The sequence below is a fragment of the Equus caballus genome, chromosome 18, assembly GCF_041296265.1.
Source record: "Equus caballus isolate H_3958 breed thoroughbred chromosome 18, TB-T2T, whole genome shotgun sequence".
In the NCBI taxonomy this organism is placed as follows: Eukaryota; Metazoa; Chordata; class Mammalia; order Perissodactyla; family Equidae; genus Equus; species Equus caballus.
In genome coordinates, this window is record NC_091701.1 from 76,337,094 (window position 1) to 76,356,778 (window position 19,685).

A 19,685-nucleotide genomic window follows, 5' to 3' on the forward strand; every position below is an offset into this window, starting at 1 on the left:
CAGAACTGCCTACGCTTTTGGGGTTGATTCCGCGGTGACGGCGTCTCTAGTGCTGCTGGGAGGGGCCAGACATGGCCCTCCAGGCCACACCAGCCCGAGAAGGAGTTCCTGGGGTGGAGGAGAGCTGCTTTCCGGCCCTGGCCATCCGAGAGGGACTGACCTGGGCAGGTGACCGGCGTCACTTGCGTGCCCAGGGCAGTCAGTGGGGGTCAGCCTGAGGGGCAGCAGCATCCCGGGAGACTTGGCGGAAATACAGGGGCGTCGGTGTTGTTGGAGAACAAGAAATGGCGAGTTGGATTCGGAGATGGGAAGAGGACTGGGTCACACAGGGGAGGGAAACGAATAAGGACGACACTGCTCTTTAAGCAGTGCTCCTACATCCTGTGTCCCACTGTTCTTTCGATGCCTGCCTGTTTTGAAGAGGTCAGTTAAGTATTCGGGCTTCTTTTAGTACAGACATGAAAACACAAATTTTGAGAAGTGTAGAATCAATTCCTTTCTCTCTAGGAGGCAACATACTGTCCTGAAGTCGAATGGCCTGGATTCGAATCTTGACGGTGGGCAAGTTACCATACCTCAGTTTCCTCAAAAGTAAAATGAAGAAATAACAGTAGCTCCCCGATGGAGCCGCAGTGCTGACTTGCGAGGTACCCTGTGTAGAACACTGAGCGCGGTGCTCCGTCCCTGCGAACGGCCGCCTCTGTTTCGATTAGGACGCTAGGAGGCAGGCGCCCAGGGTGGACTCAAGGACCTCAGCCACACTGGGCGCAGCACTCGGCAGGCTGGGCAGGCCGTGTGCACGTGGGGCTGCACGGCCCCGGCCCCTCCTGCCTGGCTGGGAGGCGTCGTCATGAACCGGAATCAAGTGGAAAAGCGGGAGCTGCTGATGAGGTCACGTGGTTGCTAAAGGGAGGCAGGTGTGTGCGCTCTGTTTGTTCACGGACCCGGAAAGGGACGGTATGGGATGCAGCCACGCGACACACAGGTCACTTTGGTTTTGTTTTTGGGGAGGGGTAGGATAGGTTAGGTAGGAAAGAGGGAGGAAATACAGGAGTTTGGTGAATCAGTCAGTTGTTCACATTTAGCTATTTGCTTTGGAAGCATGATAAATTCTCCTACTTCAGGGCTGCTGAGAGGTCAAATTAAATGACAGATGGGGAAATGCTTTTTAAAAAGTTAACGGTACGTATACAAAAGGTATTTGTGTGATTTATTTCTATCATATAATTTGATTAGTTGTATCTTATAATTTGATCTGGCACAGATTAGGTTATAAATTTACCTAAGAGGCCTAACAAGCAGGAAATGGAAAAGTCACCGGTTAGGAAAACAGACGAGAATCCCGTACCATCTCTGTGAAGCGGTCGGCGCAGGCCATTCGAACCCGTTCTGGCGTTGCTGGGCTCCGCACCGTGAAGTCCCCGGCGATGTCTCTTTCTCTGCGTGCTGTGGCCACAGCATCAGCGATGGCGAAGAACACAGATGACCCCAGAAACATCCCAGACTCACCCAGGCCCTGCAAGAAAGTACATTTATTTCAGAAGCTTCTACACTAGACTACAAGCCACTAGAGGTCAGGAGCCAGGTCTAGATTTGGCCCAATGTGCAACCCCTGAGCTAAAGAGCCACGTCAGAATCCTGGCCCTTCCTCTCCGCTTCTCTGGGTGAGATGGTCTCTCGGAGCCCCTGTCCTTTGTCAGTGAAATTCAGGCAACGACAGCTCCCTCACAGGGTGCTGTGAAGTTCAGGAAGCGTGAAAGGACCCAGCACAGCACCTGGTCCCTGGCAGGTCCCTGTTACTATCACGCAGCACACTCCACAGGGTGCCTGCACACCCAGGATTTCCCTGAGGGTCTGCCTGTGAGCGGCTGGTCACAAGGACTCAGGGTCCTGCCGGCCCCATTACACTTGGGGGGCCTGAAAGCTGCCCTCTGCCCTTCCTTTTGCCTTTTCCTCTTTGAGTGGCTTCTGGCCCAGGGAGAATCCAAAGGTCTTGCTGACCCGTGCCCGCCCCCACCCCCCCGGCCCCCATCACCATGCGCCCAGAGGAGGTTCCTGAGCTGAAAGTGGGATCCAGTTTGGAAATGATAAAACTCTGGCAGATATATGAGGACTCATGTTTTAAATCTCAATTTGCCACCCCTAGTAAGAAGTCTCCCAAATATTTTAAAGGAAATGTTAATGATACATCTCAGACCTAACGGACGCTTCTGCTGTGAGGGTGGTTTTCATGTGGCCCGATCCGGCACTGCAGATCAAGGCTGACCTTTAACCTGCAAGGCCACTACTTCAGCAATTACTGGCGGTTGGCGTCTCTGCCTCCTGACACCATCGACATGTTTGTTGGGCCACATAATTCTTCCTCGTGGGGCTGTCTTGTGCATTGGAGGCTGCTTAGCAGCGTCCCTGGCCTCTGCCCATAGTAATAACATCTCCCCCGAGTTGTGACAACCAGATACGTCTCCGGATGTTGCCACATGTCCCCTGGGGGGCAAAACTGCTGCCCCCTCCAGTTGAGAACCACTGCTCTAGGTCGATTTCTGGGTGTGGCTGAGGACCCTGAGCCCCTGAGAGGTGAGTGATTTGCTAAGAGGACAGGGAGTTGGTGGCCTAGGGCAGGACCCCAGGTCGAGAGAGGCCTCGGCCCAGGACCGTTCCCACACTGCCACTGCTTCTCAGATTCCAGTGGCATCACGCCTTCAACCCCATTTAATAGTCTATTCTGGGGGCTGGCCCTGGGGCCGAGGGGTTAAGTTCACGTACTCCGCTTCAGTGGCCCGGGGTTTCGCTGGTTCAGGTCCTGGGCGCGGACACGGCACCGCTCATCAGGCCATGCTGAGGTGGCGTCCCACATACCACAACCAGAAGGACCCGCAGCTAAAATATACAACTATGTACTGGGGGGATTTGCAGAGAAGAAGAAGAAGAAAAAAAAGAATATTGGAAGATTGGCAACAGATGTTAGCTCAGGGGCAAATCTTTAAAAAACAGTTTAGTCTTAAGGTTCTTAAGTGAAAATGTTATTCTACCAAATCAAAGCTTTTTCCTGAATTTTAGAGTTTTCAGTGAAAGAGGATATTAATAAATAGAATTATTGGCCCAGGATTACCACTGGGCAGATCACTGATCTTCTCAGAACCTCTCTCTTCTCCAGGTGACTCGTCTCCAGATTCTAAGCATTTCTAGTGATTTGGGCCTCATGACGGCCGACATCTATCTTCTCCTTCGTTCTCTGCTTTTGTTTCCCAGGCTGCCTCATCCGTCACATTGCCCAGGGGTAGGTTTGGGGCTTACCTTGGATGAATAGACGGTTAGTGGGGTTTGTGATGACGGCAACAAGGAGACATTGAACTCCTCCGGGATGTCAGTGATGGTGGGAATTTTGTAATCGTCTGGGCCTCGGGAATACAGGACTCCTTCTGGGAAATATTTCAGCTCTTCGGTGGTATAAAGGCCCATTCCCTGGGTAAATGAGCCTTCAATCTGAAGGGGGAAAATGTCAAGCTGTGACGTTGTACACGTTTTAGAGGCCTTTACCTCGCCTGCAGTGACTTTCAAGAAGTGGCCTTCATCTGAGTGGGCTGGCACCTACCTGCCCAATATCAATGGCTGGAGTTAGGCTGCAGCATGCATCCATGACGATGTCTGTTCTGATTTTCTGCCAAAATTAAAATTATCTCAGTATAAAAATTTGAATTAAAAACATTATTTTAAGGTTTACTCAAATGATCTCTAGTTCTTGCAGAACTTCTGCTGGCTTTAACACTGAACTGAACCTCATCAACATCAGATGTGCTAAGACACCTGTGAAGCTCTTTAAATGTAGTGCCAGGACTGTCGATGACCCCAGGAGATCTTTGCATTCATGGTCTTGACTCCTTTTAAGTGACTCCGAAGTCCACGGCATGTTGGTGTTTGAGTGTCACTCAGTAAAGAATTGAGCAGGTTGTTCATCTGACTCTCAGCTGGATTTGTCGCTCTACCGTAGCCCAGGAGCTCACGGAGGCTCACGAGGATTTGATGGAGACGGTCTCACTCAGCATCACGTCTCACTGAGGAAATCAGGCAGCCATCGCGGCTCGCGTGAATCTGGGGACTTGCAAGATCTTGGATTGTATCAAGGGCAGACGCTGAGACCACCTTTGACTTTGCTAATCTGCTTCCTTCCCTGAGAATCATCACACTGATCTGGCCCTCCCGTTTCAGCGCTGGGCATGTGCACGCAGGTTGTCAAGGAGCCACAGAAAGCCCTAAGTGCCTGTGGTCTATCTCAGGAATGTCTCTGGGCTTTCCTGCTGCCCCCATGCCGGTGTTCGTTCTGACAACATCATCATTCTCTGCTTAGGCTCCATCCCTGGGTTCCTACTTTCTCTCTAGCCCTTTGCACGGGGAGTTGTCTTTTGACTCAAAGGCTGGCCTCTCAGGCAACCTCCTCTGGGCACTGGCACCAGCCGGCATCGATTCTCAACCTGGGCGGGGCAGGAGATGGGACACACCTCAGAGCGGGCCCTCAATTTCCTGGAAACCCGGGATGTTTTGCATATGACGGGGGCTGGACAACGGGAGGAGAAGGCCGGGCACTAACTGAACTGTTAGATGTTTCAGCTCAGTGATCACAAACAGCCAGCAAGAAGGCCTGCCATTTAGAGTCTCTGATTTCTCTTTAGTTAAAAGAAGTTTTGCCTCTTTAAGGAATGAACTATTTCAAGAGACCAAAGTGACACTGAAAGGACTGAACCTTAACCTGTAATGAGGAAGGCACAGGGAAGACCGCATTGTAACGTCTCTGGCAACACAAATTCTGGAAAATCCCCAAGAGGGTCATTTCTTCAGGGATTTATGCCAAGACCCCAGGTGGAATTGCCAGAAAAAATAAGTATGTCCCAAATACTGCATGAAGCATATTTGTACCAGAAAAAATTTGTTATCTATCTGGTATTCAAATTTAACTAGGAGTCAAGTGTTTTTATTTGCTAAATCTGACAATACGGCCTTTAGGATGGGGGATCAGAAAACTAGCTGATTTCTAAAAACAGCTTCCCCCCTATTGTGGGGCCTCGAAGGGGTTACAGGTGCCAAGACACTGACACCTGGGCTTTTCGGGGGGCCTGAGGCAGGCTGGTCACCTGCCACCATGTCTCCCTTGTTTGCCACAGTGTGTTGTGCAAGAATTACCGTTATCTCTGTGTACCATGATGTGAAAAACATTCCGAAACAGTTTTAAGATAATCATATGATCCTAATTTCATGAGTTTACTTCTTCACAATGATCTAGATGAAAATGGAGACATGATATTTCTGTGTCCTAAGGATGAACTTGAGTGGAACTCGAGGGCAACCGCTGTCCAGTCATCCCTTCATTTACCGCAACTTTTATCTTAGTCACATAATATTTAAGCAGTGGACAAATTAACCAACAATGGGGCAGTGAAAGACATTTTGATAAAATTTACAAGTCAGTGTTTGCAAAGTTCTTTCTATTTCACATGACTCGACCATGTCTATTTTGGGTTCAAGATGATGTTGGAGTAATTTGTGTGTTCAATTAGAGATGTCATCAGTCCATTCTACAAATTTCCTAACAATTCACCGTACTTTGGATTATATTATATTCTACTTAAGGTTTCTGTAATCTCTGTTTCCAGACGGGACCTGGGGATATTCATGAGCTTATCCTTTATGGTGGAAATTAACTTTTAGTTAAATGTGGCCTGCTGCCTCCAATAAGTGGTCTCTTGGAAGCTCAATTAAATAGCAAACACAAGAATTATTTTCACACCTGCCTCTCAACTCCCAGTCTATTTTCTTAAGACCAGTAGTACCCCTGGGACAGCTGACTTTGGAGAAACATTATCACATTGCCATGTGCTTTCAACATGTTTACTCAAGACAATTTACTAAAGTACCTATTCCTTCAAATTAGATAACTTGACCTTCCTTTAGGAATAGAACCCTTTTATTGGGAAAACCTTTGGAAAGTGGTTTTGTTTTCTGAAATGTAATAAAAACAATGCATTTTAGGCTGTCACGAGCAATTCCTTCTTGACTACTTCTTTGTAAGTGGAAATTCAGGATAAAGCTGGATCTCTGAACGTTCTGTGGAATTGAAAGAATCTTTTCTTACTAGACAAGCGCTACATAATGAAGTTGGGCTACTAACGTACAATGCAAGTCTGCTGTTGATGCTTGAACTCGCCAAGAGGAAGTTAGATCCCACTCACCTTGTGAGCTCCCGTCAGGCAGTCCACTTCCACCTCAGAGCTGGCTGCTCCGTAGACGTAGTAGGGAAACGGGTCTCCCTCCCCCTTCTCCCAGTCCATGAAGGCCTCGTAGCCCCTGGGGGCAGAAAGAAAGCCCTTTATGGGAGGGGCGTGCAAACAATGCTGATTCTCTTCAAAAGTTACCAAAGGTTTATGACAGCATTTCATTTGCTGGATGATCATTCCAACCGCCTTTTAAGCTCCTTTAAACGGCTGGCTGTATTCACAATCCAGCTATTACGGCTGCACTGTCATTTCCCTCCGTTTTAAAGAGGATGCTCTTTGTGCTGTAGTTACCACGCCGAAAAGAGAGAAGCCAACGACTGTCTCGGTCCAGACCTCACAGGGTATCTGTATCTTGATGGTTCAGGGTTTGAGTGTTCGTTCTGCACGCTGAAAAGCTCAACTGATTTTTAGCAGGGCTCCCAGAGGGACCCCTAGATTACGCTAACCAAACTCACAGGGGACCGGTGGTCATTCACAGCTGGTAAAAAAGGGCCAGAAATTCAATGCGTTGACTTATAAGGGAAGACGGAGCCAGCTAGAGGGCTGATTTGCTCTTCTCCTGTGAAACTAAACTCAGGAATTTACGACTTACCATGTACGGGGCACTGGGCTGGGCCCTTACGTCCCTCTTTCTTCACGAGGATTTGCTTTACCCTTGTGTGTGTGTGTGCGCGCGCGTGTGCACATGTGTGTGGCTCGGCGGTTTGTTTCATTAAATTGTAAAACTAATGTCATACACTTCCTGAATTTGACAACCAGCGCTCCTCTCTGTGCCTCATTCAATTAATGAGCATTGACCGAGGGCCTCCCACCGATAGACCCTGCACAAATGAAGAGCGGTGACCACCATCCCGGCCATCTCCTCCTGCCCAGCAAGCAGCTTCAAAAGGGAGAGGTTTTACGGCAAAGGGAGGGAGGTTGGCAAAATGGAATTGCAAACTATTTCTAATGGTATCTTTTTACTACTTACAACAAAGAATATTATTATTCCACAATAAAGAATAGTAAATAATGATTAGATATTGTAAGTCATGTTTTATAATTTTTTTTTACCCGATGGGGTATTTTTACTATTTAATATTTCTTTGGACGTAGCTCATAGAGCTATATGAAGTCATAGAATTTGGGGCCTGGAAGAGAACTCAGCGATCACATAATAACAACTTATTCTATAAATGAGGGAACTGAGGCCTGGAGTAACTGGGTCACCTCGTGCTTTCTCAGCTAAGTTATGACATTATTGCAATTTTTACCTGAAGTATCCAGTGGCTGAAAGATTGATTCTTTGTTCAAAAGCAGCTTCTATCTGCAGAATGGGCATATTTAGTTAAAATAAAATAAATGTACCATCTGATAGGTGAAAATGAAAATATTCTATGTATCAAAGTTGACATCTGGGGACTGGGCCTGTGTCTGAGTGGTTAAAGTTCCACGCACTCCACTTTGGTGGCCCAGGATTGTGGGTTTGGGTCCTGGGTGCAGACCTATCCACTCATCAGCCATGCTATGGAGGCATCTCACATACAAAGTAGAGGAAGATTAGCACAGATGTTAGCTCAGAGCCAATCTTCCTCACCAAAAAAAAAAAAAAAAAGATATCTGATCATTGTTGTTGGTGCTTTGTTACCAATAATAGAACTCATCATAATGTTTTTTCCTCAGCTAGTGCACTCTAACAGTTTCCTTCTGATTGAGCTCAGAAGTCTGAATTCAAGAAATAAAATAGAATCCTGCTGCTCATCCATGATGTAGTGGCTTCATTCACAAGGGATTTGGGGCTTCATTTCTCCATGTTAGAACGCTAGTCAGCGCGTGTGTAAGTGTGAGAGAGTTGTTCTAATGAATAAGACACAGGATATCGTAAAGGTGGAGAGATGGGTCATGTCCCTTGAGACATCTTCAATAGCAGTCAGGCCTGTTTTAGTTTCCCCCTTCCTACTCAAGACATCACCATCTTTTTGTGGCCTAGGAAGGCTCGACTTTTCCCCTCCTTCCTTATTTAAGCGGGGCGGGTCAGGGTGTTCTTCATCACTTCCTTGCTCCCCTCAGTGACGGGTTCCCTGTGTGCCCTCTCCGTACACACCTGGTGGCCATCGTCCAGCAGCATCTCAACCTCTGGCGACCCCGCCCTTTGAAGGAAGTCTGCTCTTAGAACCGTCTACACAGTGGGCTGTGTGCGGCCATGGAGCTCTCAGCAGTGGTCTGGGTGGTTCTCTCATTTCTAGTAAGAATGGAGGGGAGCACTTACCCAGTCTTCCCAAGTACCTTCCGGATTTTTCTTAATGATGGGCTCAAGGCGTTTCAGCAGGATCTGACAAGCATTCTTGAAGGAGTGAAGAAGTGAACCCCATTAGAGAAGAGCCCGGTGGTTAGGATTTGTGTGGACGAATATTAACTGATAATCGGTTAGGTCAATGAATGCTTACAGAGTGCCTGAACCTGACACTCTGGGGACACAGAGACGATGACAACACAGCCCCTGACCCTGAGGAGAGCGTCAGTTACCGGAGGGTTTTCCTTCCTGGTTCACTTCCTGTGAAGAGGTAGGCTGGCCTGAATTTCTTCTCTCAGGTCCCCTTTCTAAGACTATTCATGCTCGTAATTGTTTTTTCTCTTTTTCTACATTTTTGACTTAAGCCTTCTTTTGTATTTCCCATAAATTAAAATAAATGGAACAAAACATCTTATTTTCATTCAAATTTGTGCTTTCCAATCTGCAACAATGACATGTCAGTATCCCTCCGGGTCTGAAACATTGTTCAGCTCTCTGTCCATCTTCCACCTGTTCATCCAGCTACCGTCCCACCACCGCAATGAAGGCCTTGGCTTTGGGTGTGAAGTGAGAAAATAATTAAATTTGTTTTTATAATAATCTAGATGTAGAAAGCTTCCGACACTCAAAACAGAAACCTAAAACTCAATATCCTAGAAGATGGATTGACACTTAGTTTGGGCCAACAACTCCCATACACACAGAGTTATTCCTATCTTGTGTTTGATTCCACCCCAAATGGGATCTCATGAAACTTGAGGTTCCCCACACATTTGTTCTGAGTGAAAGAGTGTCTGGTTTTTGAGCCCCTAGGAGGTGTCCCCACAAAGATAAGATGGATTGGAAAGTGGTTTCTCTTGGTAGCACAAATGCAGTGTCCTGGGAGTGAGGGACGGCGCCTCTCCACAGGGTCCCCAGGGAAAAGGAGGCAGTTTCTAACAGGAGCAGGACACAGAGATAGTACTTCAAAAGTACGTACAGTCAGATACTGAATTAAAGAATATGAAGTCACGGTTCCATTCTGAAAAAGCCAAAATTTAGCAGGTGTTTTTTAAACATCAGTTAGAAAATAAGTACCAGGCGAGCGGCCGGGCCCCGCAGCTCTCCACCGACGCGGACGCTCTGCCTGCGCTGGGCCGCCCACCTGCCGGCGGGAACTGTGTGTCCGGCGCTGCGTTGTTGGTGCCCACCCTTCTTCTTTCTACGTCTCCCGGGGACAGAGACTGCCCTCTCCCCACACCCACCGTCCCGCCCTGCGTGGTGTCTGGGCGCAGCGCCCGCCCCCTCTCGACGTTTTCCCGGCCCGCCCTGAGCTGCACGTGCCCGACACGGTTCTGCGTGGGGAGCCGAGGGGCTGGCAGCAGCTGCGGGTCGGGCCTCCACGCTCCGTCCCTTCTCTGGCTCCCTGGAAAGATGGGGCTCAGGGCAGCCTTGAAAGCCACGCGCTGAGGAAGGAGGGATCACCACCGAGCTGGGTGCTCGAAGTACGAACCCGCCCTCTGACTGCTATGTGTGCGAGAAAAAGACTTGTGTTGTGTTGCAGCCACTATGTTCTGGGCCTGTTCGTCACCTCACTTTAGACCCTCTGACTGACACAGTCTCCCGACATTTTGGTGATCCCAAGCCTATGTTTAGTGACACAGATGACTTCTCTGAAGCCAAACACTTGTGCCTGTATCCAGCTAAGAAAACCAGAGATGTGGGAAAAGCAGCCAGGACAGACAGACAGGAGGAAGCACCTGCACAGCTCGGCCGTTGACGTCGGAGCCGATGGACGCCGCTGTCGCGATGGTGTTAGGCACCGTGGCTGTGCTTGTTTCACAGATGTGCATGTGAGACATGGGGACCTTCAACTCACGGCTGGCCACCTAGGAGAGCAACAAACGTTGTCAAGTCCAGTAAGGCCTTCTGTGAAGATTTGAGTCATTATTTTTCTTAATTAAAAGAATTACTGTTTTTATTATAGCCAAGATATCCTTTAAAGCCTACAATAATGTATCTTCTAAAAACTAAAACCACTTTTTAGTAGGTGTTTTAAAGTGTTTTTATGGTAACATTCCACAGCAATCCTTCCATTCAAATTTGGTGCATTTAGGATGCTAAGGGTTCCCTTTTCTCCAAGGTTTATATGTGTAAGGGAACAGGCCAAGCTGAGATTATTAGACTAATTCGGTGACAGTGCAGGAAGAGGGACAGAGAGTGAGAGAGAAATAGAGAGAGAGATAGAGATAGATTGACTGACTCAGTTTGGTCTTAAATCTGTCGGTTTCAGTACCAGAGGAATGTGGTTGGCCCCAAGGGCCTGTCGTCTCTCGCGCCCTCATCCCCGCCTAAACTTTGGCTTCCTCCCCTGTTCTTCTGCTTGTTCCACTTGCTTATATTCCTCTACGATTTGCTGTTCACTTTTTTCTTTTCTGCTCTTTTCCTTCCAGTTTCCCCAGCAGACACATGTGGAAATTAAGATATTTAATCAAGAAGAAATGAAAAATAAAAAAAGAGAGTTGGGGCCAGCCCGTTGCCAAGTAGTTATGTTTGCAGGCTCTGCTTTGGTGGCCCCTGGTTTCGCTGGTTCAGATCCTGGGTGGGGACTTGACACCGCTCACAAGGCCATGTTGAGGTGGTGTCCTGCATGCCGCAACTGGAGGGACCCACAACTAAAATGTGCAATTATGTACTGGGGGGACCGGGGGAGAGGAAACAGGAAAAAAAACCCCTATGTACTTGAGGGCTTTGGGGAAAAAGAAGAGAAAAAAAACGAAAGAAGATTGGCAACAGATGTTAGCTCAGGTGCCAATCTTTAAAAAAAAAAAAGAGGGAGAGAAAGAAGGAAAAGAAAAGAGCATTATTTTGGCTGCTGTTGTCTTTTAGTTTTGGCAAAAACACTTTCTCCACATGTCTGTGGGTGTGTACCTGTCCCCAATGCCAGTCTTCAGACTGATGCTGTTCAGTGATGACATTTCCCCAGAAAGATGCAAAAATGGAAGAAATAAGGACAATTTCATTGGTTCTTGGTGATGAAAATCCAAAGGGAATTTAATGGTTCGCATCACTGGGAGAAACAGAGGGAGCTAGGGTCACATATATCTTCATCTAGGGGCTTTATGCTCTCCCCAGGGGCCCCTCGCAGCCTCTCACACTTGCTTTTCTTTCTACGATGGCCGTGTTATTTCCAACAGCAGACAGGCTTCCTCCGTGGCACAGGAGAGCTGCCTCTGACAAGCCCTGGCCTATAGCAGAGCAGCTAAACCACCACAAGGAGACCATAGGTCCTGTCTCCTGGCATCCACACATCAGTCCCAGGAAAGGAGTCCGATTGGCCTTGCTTGGTCATGTGCCTCCTTTCTGGACCAATCCCTGTAGCCAGTGGGATTCAGGAGCCACGACTGGCCAGACCTGAGTCCTGTGCCTGTGTCTGTGGCAGGTGTTGGGGAAAGGATGGGAAGGGGGCTAAAAGGCGCCAGCATTGAGGAGTCCTTCAGAAAGTATGGAACATGGGAGATGTGGTCCAAAGGAGCTGAGGGGATAGTCAAAAGCTGCAGGTGTGCAAGATAACAAGCTAATAAATTCATTAGAGTGAAATTTATTCACTTTAAAGCATTATTCTTTTTCCTCCTGAAATATCTTCCTACTTTGTGCGTGTGTGTTAAAATAGCCTTTAAAAATTACAGGATGATAGCAGTTGATGAGACACTTGTCCTTACTTGTCAAACTAATACATTAGCAACTTGATATTGTCCAAAATGTAAAAATTATACATACTGGTCTCAGAATAGAAAAGCTGAGAAAGTTCTACAGCAGGTAAGGCTGCATGGCGCCGCCCCAGCGCTCCAGGGCTGCCTCACCGGTGTCTCCACAGCCACCGCCGTCCAGAAGCCCTGGCCTTGCCCCAGGAGGACCTGCACGTGTGGGGATTTCTCCACCGCAGCCTTCTATTGGAGATGCAAGAAGCTCTTGAAGTAAATAGTCCAGATCTTAGGGTTTGAATACAGGGAGTGTCACTTACCCCACAACAGTGCCATATGGCAGTCATGGCAACAGCGTATAGAGAGGTTAACGACAGTCTTATTTCTTACCTGTAGCATTTTGGTGTGAATGCCTTGGCCCAGTTCGTTGCCTCCATGTGTGACCAGTACGGACCCATCTGTGTAGATGTGAACCAGTGCGGCTGCCTAGTGAAACGAGCCAGAAGGCACAGCTCAGTGCAGGGGAAGAGCAACGTAAGGAAAGAGGCAGCGAAACACCCGTCTCACGGAGCGCGCGGGTCACGACTCAATGGAATCACAAAGGGAAGAAGGGTTCACGTCGGGCAAGGTGGGCAAAAACTCCCCATTGTCTGCAAGGGAAGCCCTGCTGCTCATTAGGACACGAGGCCTTTGGGGTTTTTCCATTTCCATCCCTGTCTCTTCCCACCCGCTCCTCGGTCTCCTGTGCCGTTGCTCCTTCCTGACCCGCCTCTTGCTGATGCTGCTCCCTCTTCCTGGCCTGAACCCTGGGCCTCTATTCTGTTAAAACTTCCACAATGCTTCTCATTCCCCCCCGGGAGGATTAGAGGATTAATTAATTACTCTCCTCTCTGCACTTCCTCTTACGGGGTGCAGTGGGCTGAATAATGTCCCACCCACCCCCAAATTCATGTCCACCTGGCACCTCAAAATGTAACCTTATCTGGAAATAGTCTCTGCAGATGTGATTAGTTAGCGTGAGGTCATACTGGATTAGGGCGGGCCCCACATCCGGTGAGCAGTGTCCTTCTGAGAAGGCCACGTGAAGACGGAGGCAGAGACTGGGGGTCTGCAGCCACAAGTCAAGGAACACCAGGAGCCACCAGAAGCTGGAAGGGACGAGGAAGGATTCTTTCCTGGACCCTTCAGAAGGAGCACAGCCCTGCTGACACCTCGATTTTAAATCTCTAGGCTGCAGAACTGTGAGAGAATAAATGTGTTGCTTTAAGCTGCCCCGTTTGTGGTCCTTTGTTCCGGCAGCCCCAGGAAATGAACACAGGCTTTTCTGCGGGAGTCTCGTGGAGGAAGGGCACCTGGTCCTGTTCAGCTTTGTGTCCTGTAGAGAATTGGGGGCAACTCTGAATCACAGAGACACTAAAGAAATGTTTGTTAAATCGGATGAATGGAAATGTGGTATTTTTCCTTCCAGGAGGAGGAAGAGAAATGAGGACTCCAGTCTATTCCCGTCTGAGGCTTGGAGGAGCTCTGGGGCACCCCGCTTGTAGGCGCTAATAATAGTAGTCATCCACCGTGGGCCTTTTGACTCCCTCTGAGAACAGCGCTCCCCATGCCTGGTTTAAAGGGGAGGCGTTCCAGTTCTGTGAGTCATCAGCTGACCCGGGATAACACGCTTCACTCAGCTCCCAGCTGGTGATTCTCGGGCGCGTCAATTTAGAGCTCTGTGCGGAAGGTGGAGGCCTTTCAAATAGAGGCTTAAATCTTTGATTCAAAGATGTTTGTGTGGCAAGATGAGAAGTTGGCTCCGTGGGAGAGGGCAGGGAGCAGGCTGTGGTTTGGGTGAGAAGCAGCTGTGCAGTGAGGGGAGGTGCGATGGGATGAAAACTACAGAGGTGGCCTTTGTCCCTGGTTCTTGGCACAGAGCTCCTAGAACCCCTGGAATTTACTGTCTTTTGTTTGGTAATAAGATGACTCTTGGGGAGCCTAGATAGTTTCAGGACGGGGGAATGTTTGCCAGAAACACCAACCATGTGGCTAGAGAGTTCCATCTCTCAGCGCCCCCCAGGGGAGTAGAGACGGACTGGAGATTGAGGTCAGTCACCAACGGCCAAAGATTTAATCAGTTGTGCCTAAGTAGTGGCACCTCCATAAACCCCCAAACGACAGGGGGTTCGAGGAGCTTCCGGGCTGAGGAACATCCACTAGGGGGAGGGTCGCCCGCTGGAGGGAGAGGGCACGAGCCTGCGCGCTCCCTGCCCCCTCGCCCTGTGCGTCTCTCCCATTTGGCTGCTCTTGGGTCGCATCCTCTATGACGAAGTGGCAACGACCATGAGTAAAGTGCTTGCTTGAGTTCTGTAGCTCTGCAAATTATCAGACCTGAGGGGTGGGCAGGGGAAGGCCCAGAATTTGCAGTCGGCGGGGCAGAAGGGTGGGTGGCGTGGGCACTCCATTTGGGCTGGCGTCTGATGGGACTCAGCCTTTGACTGGGGTTCTGCGGTAACTCTGGGTAGCTAGTGTCAGAATCGAATTGCTAGACGCCCAGTTGGCGTTGGAGAATGGAGAACTGGTAGAGAAGACACAACATTTCGTGTCAGAGAAAAAACCACACGGGTGACCATCCAGGATCTCTTATGCTGTTGATTCAGTCCAGGCCTGTAGACGTGACCGTTAACCTTCCCGTGTCTCTTTATAGAACGAGCACGCTGGACCTAACAGGAGTGTGAGGCAGGAGTCCAGGGGTCCCACTGCCAGAGGAGCCCCAGCTCTGAGAGGTGAGTCTGAGCGCTCTGGCGGGGGCGGGGGGGGGGGGGGTGGGGCGGGGCATGTGGGCTCTCCTGGAAAACTACCAAGTGCTCAGGCACCCTGCCAGGTGCTTTACTGTGACCGTCTCATCAAATCCTCGTCAATCCTGAAACAGGATGATTATTCTCATTTTATAATTGGAGAAGCTGAGGCTCAGAGAGGTTAAATAACTTGCTAATGTCACACAGCTAGTAAGCGGCAGGGCCAAGGATTTCTCCAGTCTTCCTGACTCCCAGTCCTGATTAGGGATTTGGGGCAAGTGCTTTATTCCCTAAGAAGGATTTCCTCTGGCAGGGCAGCTTGCGTGTGTGTGTGTGTGTGTGTGTGTGTGTGTGTGTCTCTTGGCTGCCAGCAGTTGGACATCAGTGGAAGAATGCTTTCAGTGGTATACACGTAAGGGAGATCTAATGCATTTTCAGATTTAGAGTTTAGGTTTAGATTTAGATCTAATGCATTTAGGATTTTTCCAGTTGCTGAGTTTTCTGCTTTTGGCGGACAATAACGGGGAGGCAACAAGCTCTCCCAGTTTCCTAAACAGCTTTCCTGTGTACGACCTGTTGGGATTTCTGGGAAGGCTCGTCAGCACCAGTCCTTGTGCTATCGGGTGCACTCATCCATGTGCTGCCCTTCTGCCTCCCTTCTGGAAGGGCCTCTGGATGGCTTGCTTCTTCCTTTCACACGTTTACTTGGGAGGATTTCTGGAGCCCACTCTCACTTCCCCCCCCAGAATTGACACAGGTTCCTGAGGGTGTGCCTCGAAACAGCCAGCTGCTCAGAGCAAAACGGAAGACGTAGCACGTGCACCAGATGTGCTGCGGTGTTTGGGACACGGACCAGCAGACGTGCCATTCCCACCCATGCCAGGAGACACCCAGCTCCAAAAGCACAGCACCACACCTGTGTGGTCGCCTGTTCCCTTGGCGAAGAGTGGGGGTTCCTGGGGGGGGGGGTCAATGCTCCATCTTGGCAGTTATGCACCGCAGGCCTCCTACTCGCTCGTGCTGTTTTCTGCCATTGAGGCTTTTGTACTGCACTGTGTTAAAAGTGCTTGCAGTTGCGGGCTGCTCAGGAGAGTTTCGTACATTTCTCCCAGGTTCCAGGGTCGGGGGCTCGGTGCCCTGGGGCATGTGACACTCTCCCAAAGTCAGCACTAGCTGACTGGGCCAGGAGGGTGTCTGACATGAGGGTTCCACCCCACATAGATGAGTCTTACCTGATGAAAGCTTGTGGCAGCAAAGCCAACGGAAAACTTCATGGGGACCACAGCCAGGCCTCTCTTCCTCCAGTAATTCTTCTTGTTGAACTCTGCCACTTGCATCCTTCGGCTGTGAAAGGAAGACTTGTCCAGACATTCGTTCCAGCATCTTATCAGGGGCTCAGGGTTGAACGCTTGTTTGTAGATGGTTTTATCAACTGTTTTGTACATGTTTTTCTCCCTCACCTGAAACGGGTGGGAAATGGAGGCGACAGTTATGGTAAGACAGGAACGGGCTGCAGAACAGAGACTCGAAAAGCCCCCTGGTAGAGCACAGACTTTGATGGGGGAGACAGGCTCTTTCTCCTTTTTCTTGCAAGCATATGTCTTGCAAAAGCAATAGAGGTGATTTCTCACCTCTTCTTCCATGCACAGCCGGGGTCTCTCCCTCCTGGAAGTGGAGGGTGGCGGTAGTGACTGCTTTGTGTAGGGCGGTGGGGTAAGGGGCCTAGGGAGGCCGATTTTTCTTCTTTCTCCTACAAGGTTCAGAGGATGGGGCAGAGTCGGTCGGTAGTACATAAAAGCAAGGGTCTGCTGTCATAACTGAAGACTCGTTCTGCTAGAGAGGAGGAGCGTTGAGCCAATGACGGAGAGCAGAGCCTCTCTAAGGCTTCCAGCTGCCTTGGGAACGGGTTGTAGGCAAATCTTTTTCAAAGTGTCTCTGAATATGGGTGTCTTATGTCCCGGAAGCTTGCAGCCTTGACAAGGAAGGAGGGCCCACGGGGACATGCTCTGGAGTTTTTCATCATCCCCACCACACTCTAATAGCAATAGTAGAATTATGATTATCAGCAGCCACACCGGACTAATACTATCCAGTTTATGAAAACGAGTTTCAACAAATGCTAACTCACTTGAGTCTTGCGGAAACTCTGTGAGGTGTGTCACACCGCCCTCATTTTACAGATGAGGAAACTGAGTCACAAAGAGGTTGCCTCTCCTTGTTCAAGTTCTTCCACTGGCCTATCCTACCTTTCCATTATCTGTGCCTATCATTCTTCAAGGCCTATCTCAGTGCCATTGTCTCCAGAAAGTTCTTCCTACTCCCCGCCCCCCAAGCCAATGTGAAGTCTTCCTCCTCTGTACCCACAGAACACTCTGTGTGACTTCTCTTGGGGTAACTGCTGTCTTCTTTGTCCAATCTTTAGGTGTTCTCTTGTGTGTAGGCAGTACCCTGACAATCACAAATCACAAACCTGGTGGTCCTCCCTGTTGAATTAGGGACAAAGGGGCTCAAAAGACAGTACATGGAAAGTCTTGTGGGAGCAGAGGGTCTACACTGGGGAAACAAGTGACAGAAGTGTGAACAGTAGGCTGGAGTTGGACTGGACGTGTGAGGAGTGGGAGAGTTATCAGCAGGTGTCTCGGTGGCCTGTGGCGGCCTCTCTCCCCTGGTCTAGCACACTGTGCATACTGTGCACCTTCTAGGACCTCACACCAAATTGCGTTTTTGGAGGGCATTCTTTTGACACTCTCTCTCAAAAGTTTTCAAGCGCACCAGCAGTTCCTCTTGTGTAAATTTATCCTAAAGATGTCGACAGTAGGGCAAAGATGCGCCCTTGGTACATCTGTACCAAGATGTTTATTGCGGCATCATTTTAATAGCCCCAAATGAGTAACAACCTGAATGTGTATCAATAAAGGAGTGGCTAGATAAGTTACACGCATCCATATTACATAGTGCCATTCAGTCATCAAAAAGAATGCAGCAGATCATTCTACTGACATGGGAAGACAGCATATTGTCAAGTAGAAAAAGCAAGGTGCAGAATACTATGTGTACTATGGTCCCGTTTCGGTAAATAACTACGTATGTGCACATCCACATTATAAGTCAATGTCTACCTGTGTGTGTGAATACAGATGGGTGGAGGAACACAGAGAAAGGGCCAGAACAATAAACACGGAACTGTTAACAGTGGTTACTCTCAACCAGCAGGGAGGGGGATGGGAAAGGGGCTGTTCACTTTCTACTTTAATTATTTCAGTGTGGTTTGAATGTTAAAAATAGTAATTATTTTGTATAGATTAAGAAAGAAAGAAAGAAAAAGAAATCAAAGATGCAAACATAAGGAGGGATGACGACACGGGGAGGTGAGTTGTTTAGGTAGCTCTGGATGCATCTTGAGTTCTGAGCCAGGGCTCACTCCTGCGGCTCTTCCAGGGTGATTCTGTGGGAGCTGTTCCCTGCCTTGTCTGATTCTTGAGCAGCTTTGGTTACGACCTTGATTACAGCCTTACCTTTTCTGGCAGAAGGCCACATTTGGCTGCCACGGCTGTGATGCAAGACTCTGTGACCAGGGTTCCTTGGGGGAAGCCGAATCCACGAAAGGCCGTGTTGGATGGTAAATTTGTCATGCACGCACGTCCCCGGAACCTGAGGTTGTGGATTTTATATGCATTTTCCATCTTTAGTATAAGAAATTCAGTTACCTAAAGTAAAAGGAGATATTCACATACATCGGACAACACTTTTTTTTTCTCTAATAGTTGAGTACAGAGTGGCCGGCCTGGTGGCATCGTGGTTGAGTTCACGCGCTCCACTGCGCTGGCCTGGGGTTCACTGGTTTAGATCAAGCCGTGCTGTGGTGGCATCCCACATACAAAATAGAGGAAGACTGGCACAGATGTTAGCTCAGCAACAGTGTCCCTTGAGCAAAAAGAGGAGCATTGGCAACAGATATTAGCTCAGGGTTCCTTACCATAAAAAAAGTCAAGTACAGAGTCAAACTGCTTGTGAAACTTGGTAAGTACTGGAGGAAACATGCTCCATAAAGACTTATCTAGAAATGCTGCATTCTACTCACAATCAAGGACGCGGCTGGTTTCCGAGGCACATACCAGCTCTGAGTCATCCAGCGTGCAGCCTCCGTTAATGAAGCACTCGATGTCGAGAGCTCTGATGCGCCCGCTGTTCATGAATCCCACCTGTCACCAAATGATGGACAGTTGATGATATGTTCCAAATTTGCTTGCCAAGCTGGAGCCACAGCCCAGCTCCATGACTGGCGGGACTGAAGACAGACTCTTCTCCCGTGTGCTCTGGGGTATCCCACACCTGGCGATCCCCTTCTTTTTCAGTGCGTGGCCGACAAAGACCTCCTCTGACCTGAGTTTGGCTGAGCCCTTTTCTTCCCACGTGTAATTTTCTGGCTTCACAGTCTGTATGGAACTGCTTTTCTCCTGGCGTATAATTGCTACCCTCTTCTTCCTTATTCTTGGAAGATTCTCCTTCATTTTTTACTGGTTTTCCTTCTAACTTAGTCTGTGATTTTCCTCCTTGTGGAAAAGTCTCTGGGATTCCAGAGCTCATTGGAATGAATCACAGTGCATCTTTTTTTTTTTTTAAATCATTGCAGCTTTTAAAAATTAAGTTAAATTGATTGTTTTTATTTTATTGAGGTCACGTT

At 48.8% G+C, this 19,685-nt stretch overlaps 1 pseudogene; it reads right to left on the minus strand.

Moving 5' to 3' along the window:
* Positions 1-1,187: 1,187 nt before the first annotated feature.
* The window catches only part of LOC100067956 (aldehyde oxidase 2-like), a 46,309-nt pseudogene continuing 27,811 nt past the window's right edge, over positions 1,188-19,685 (minus strand).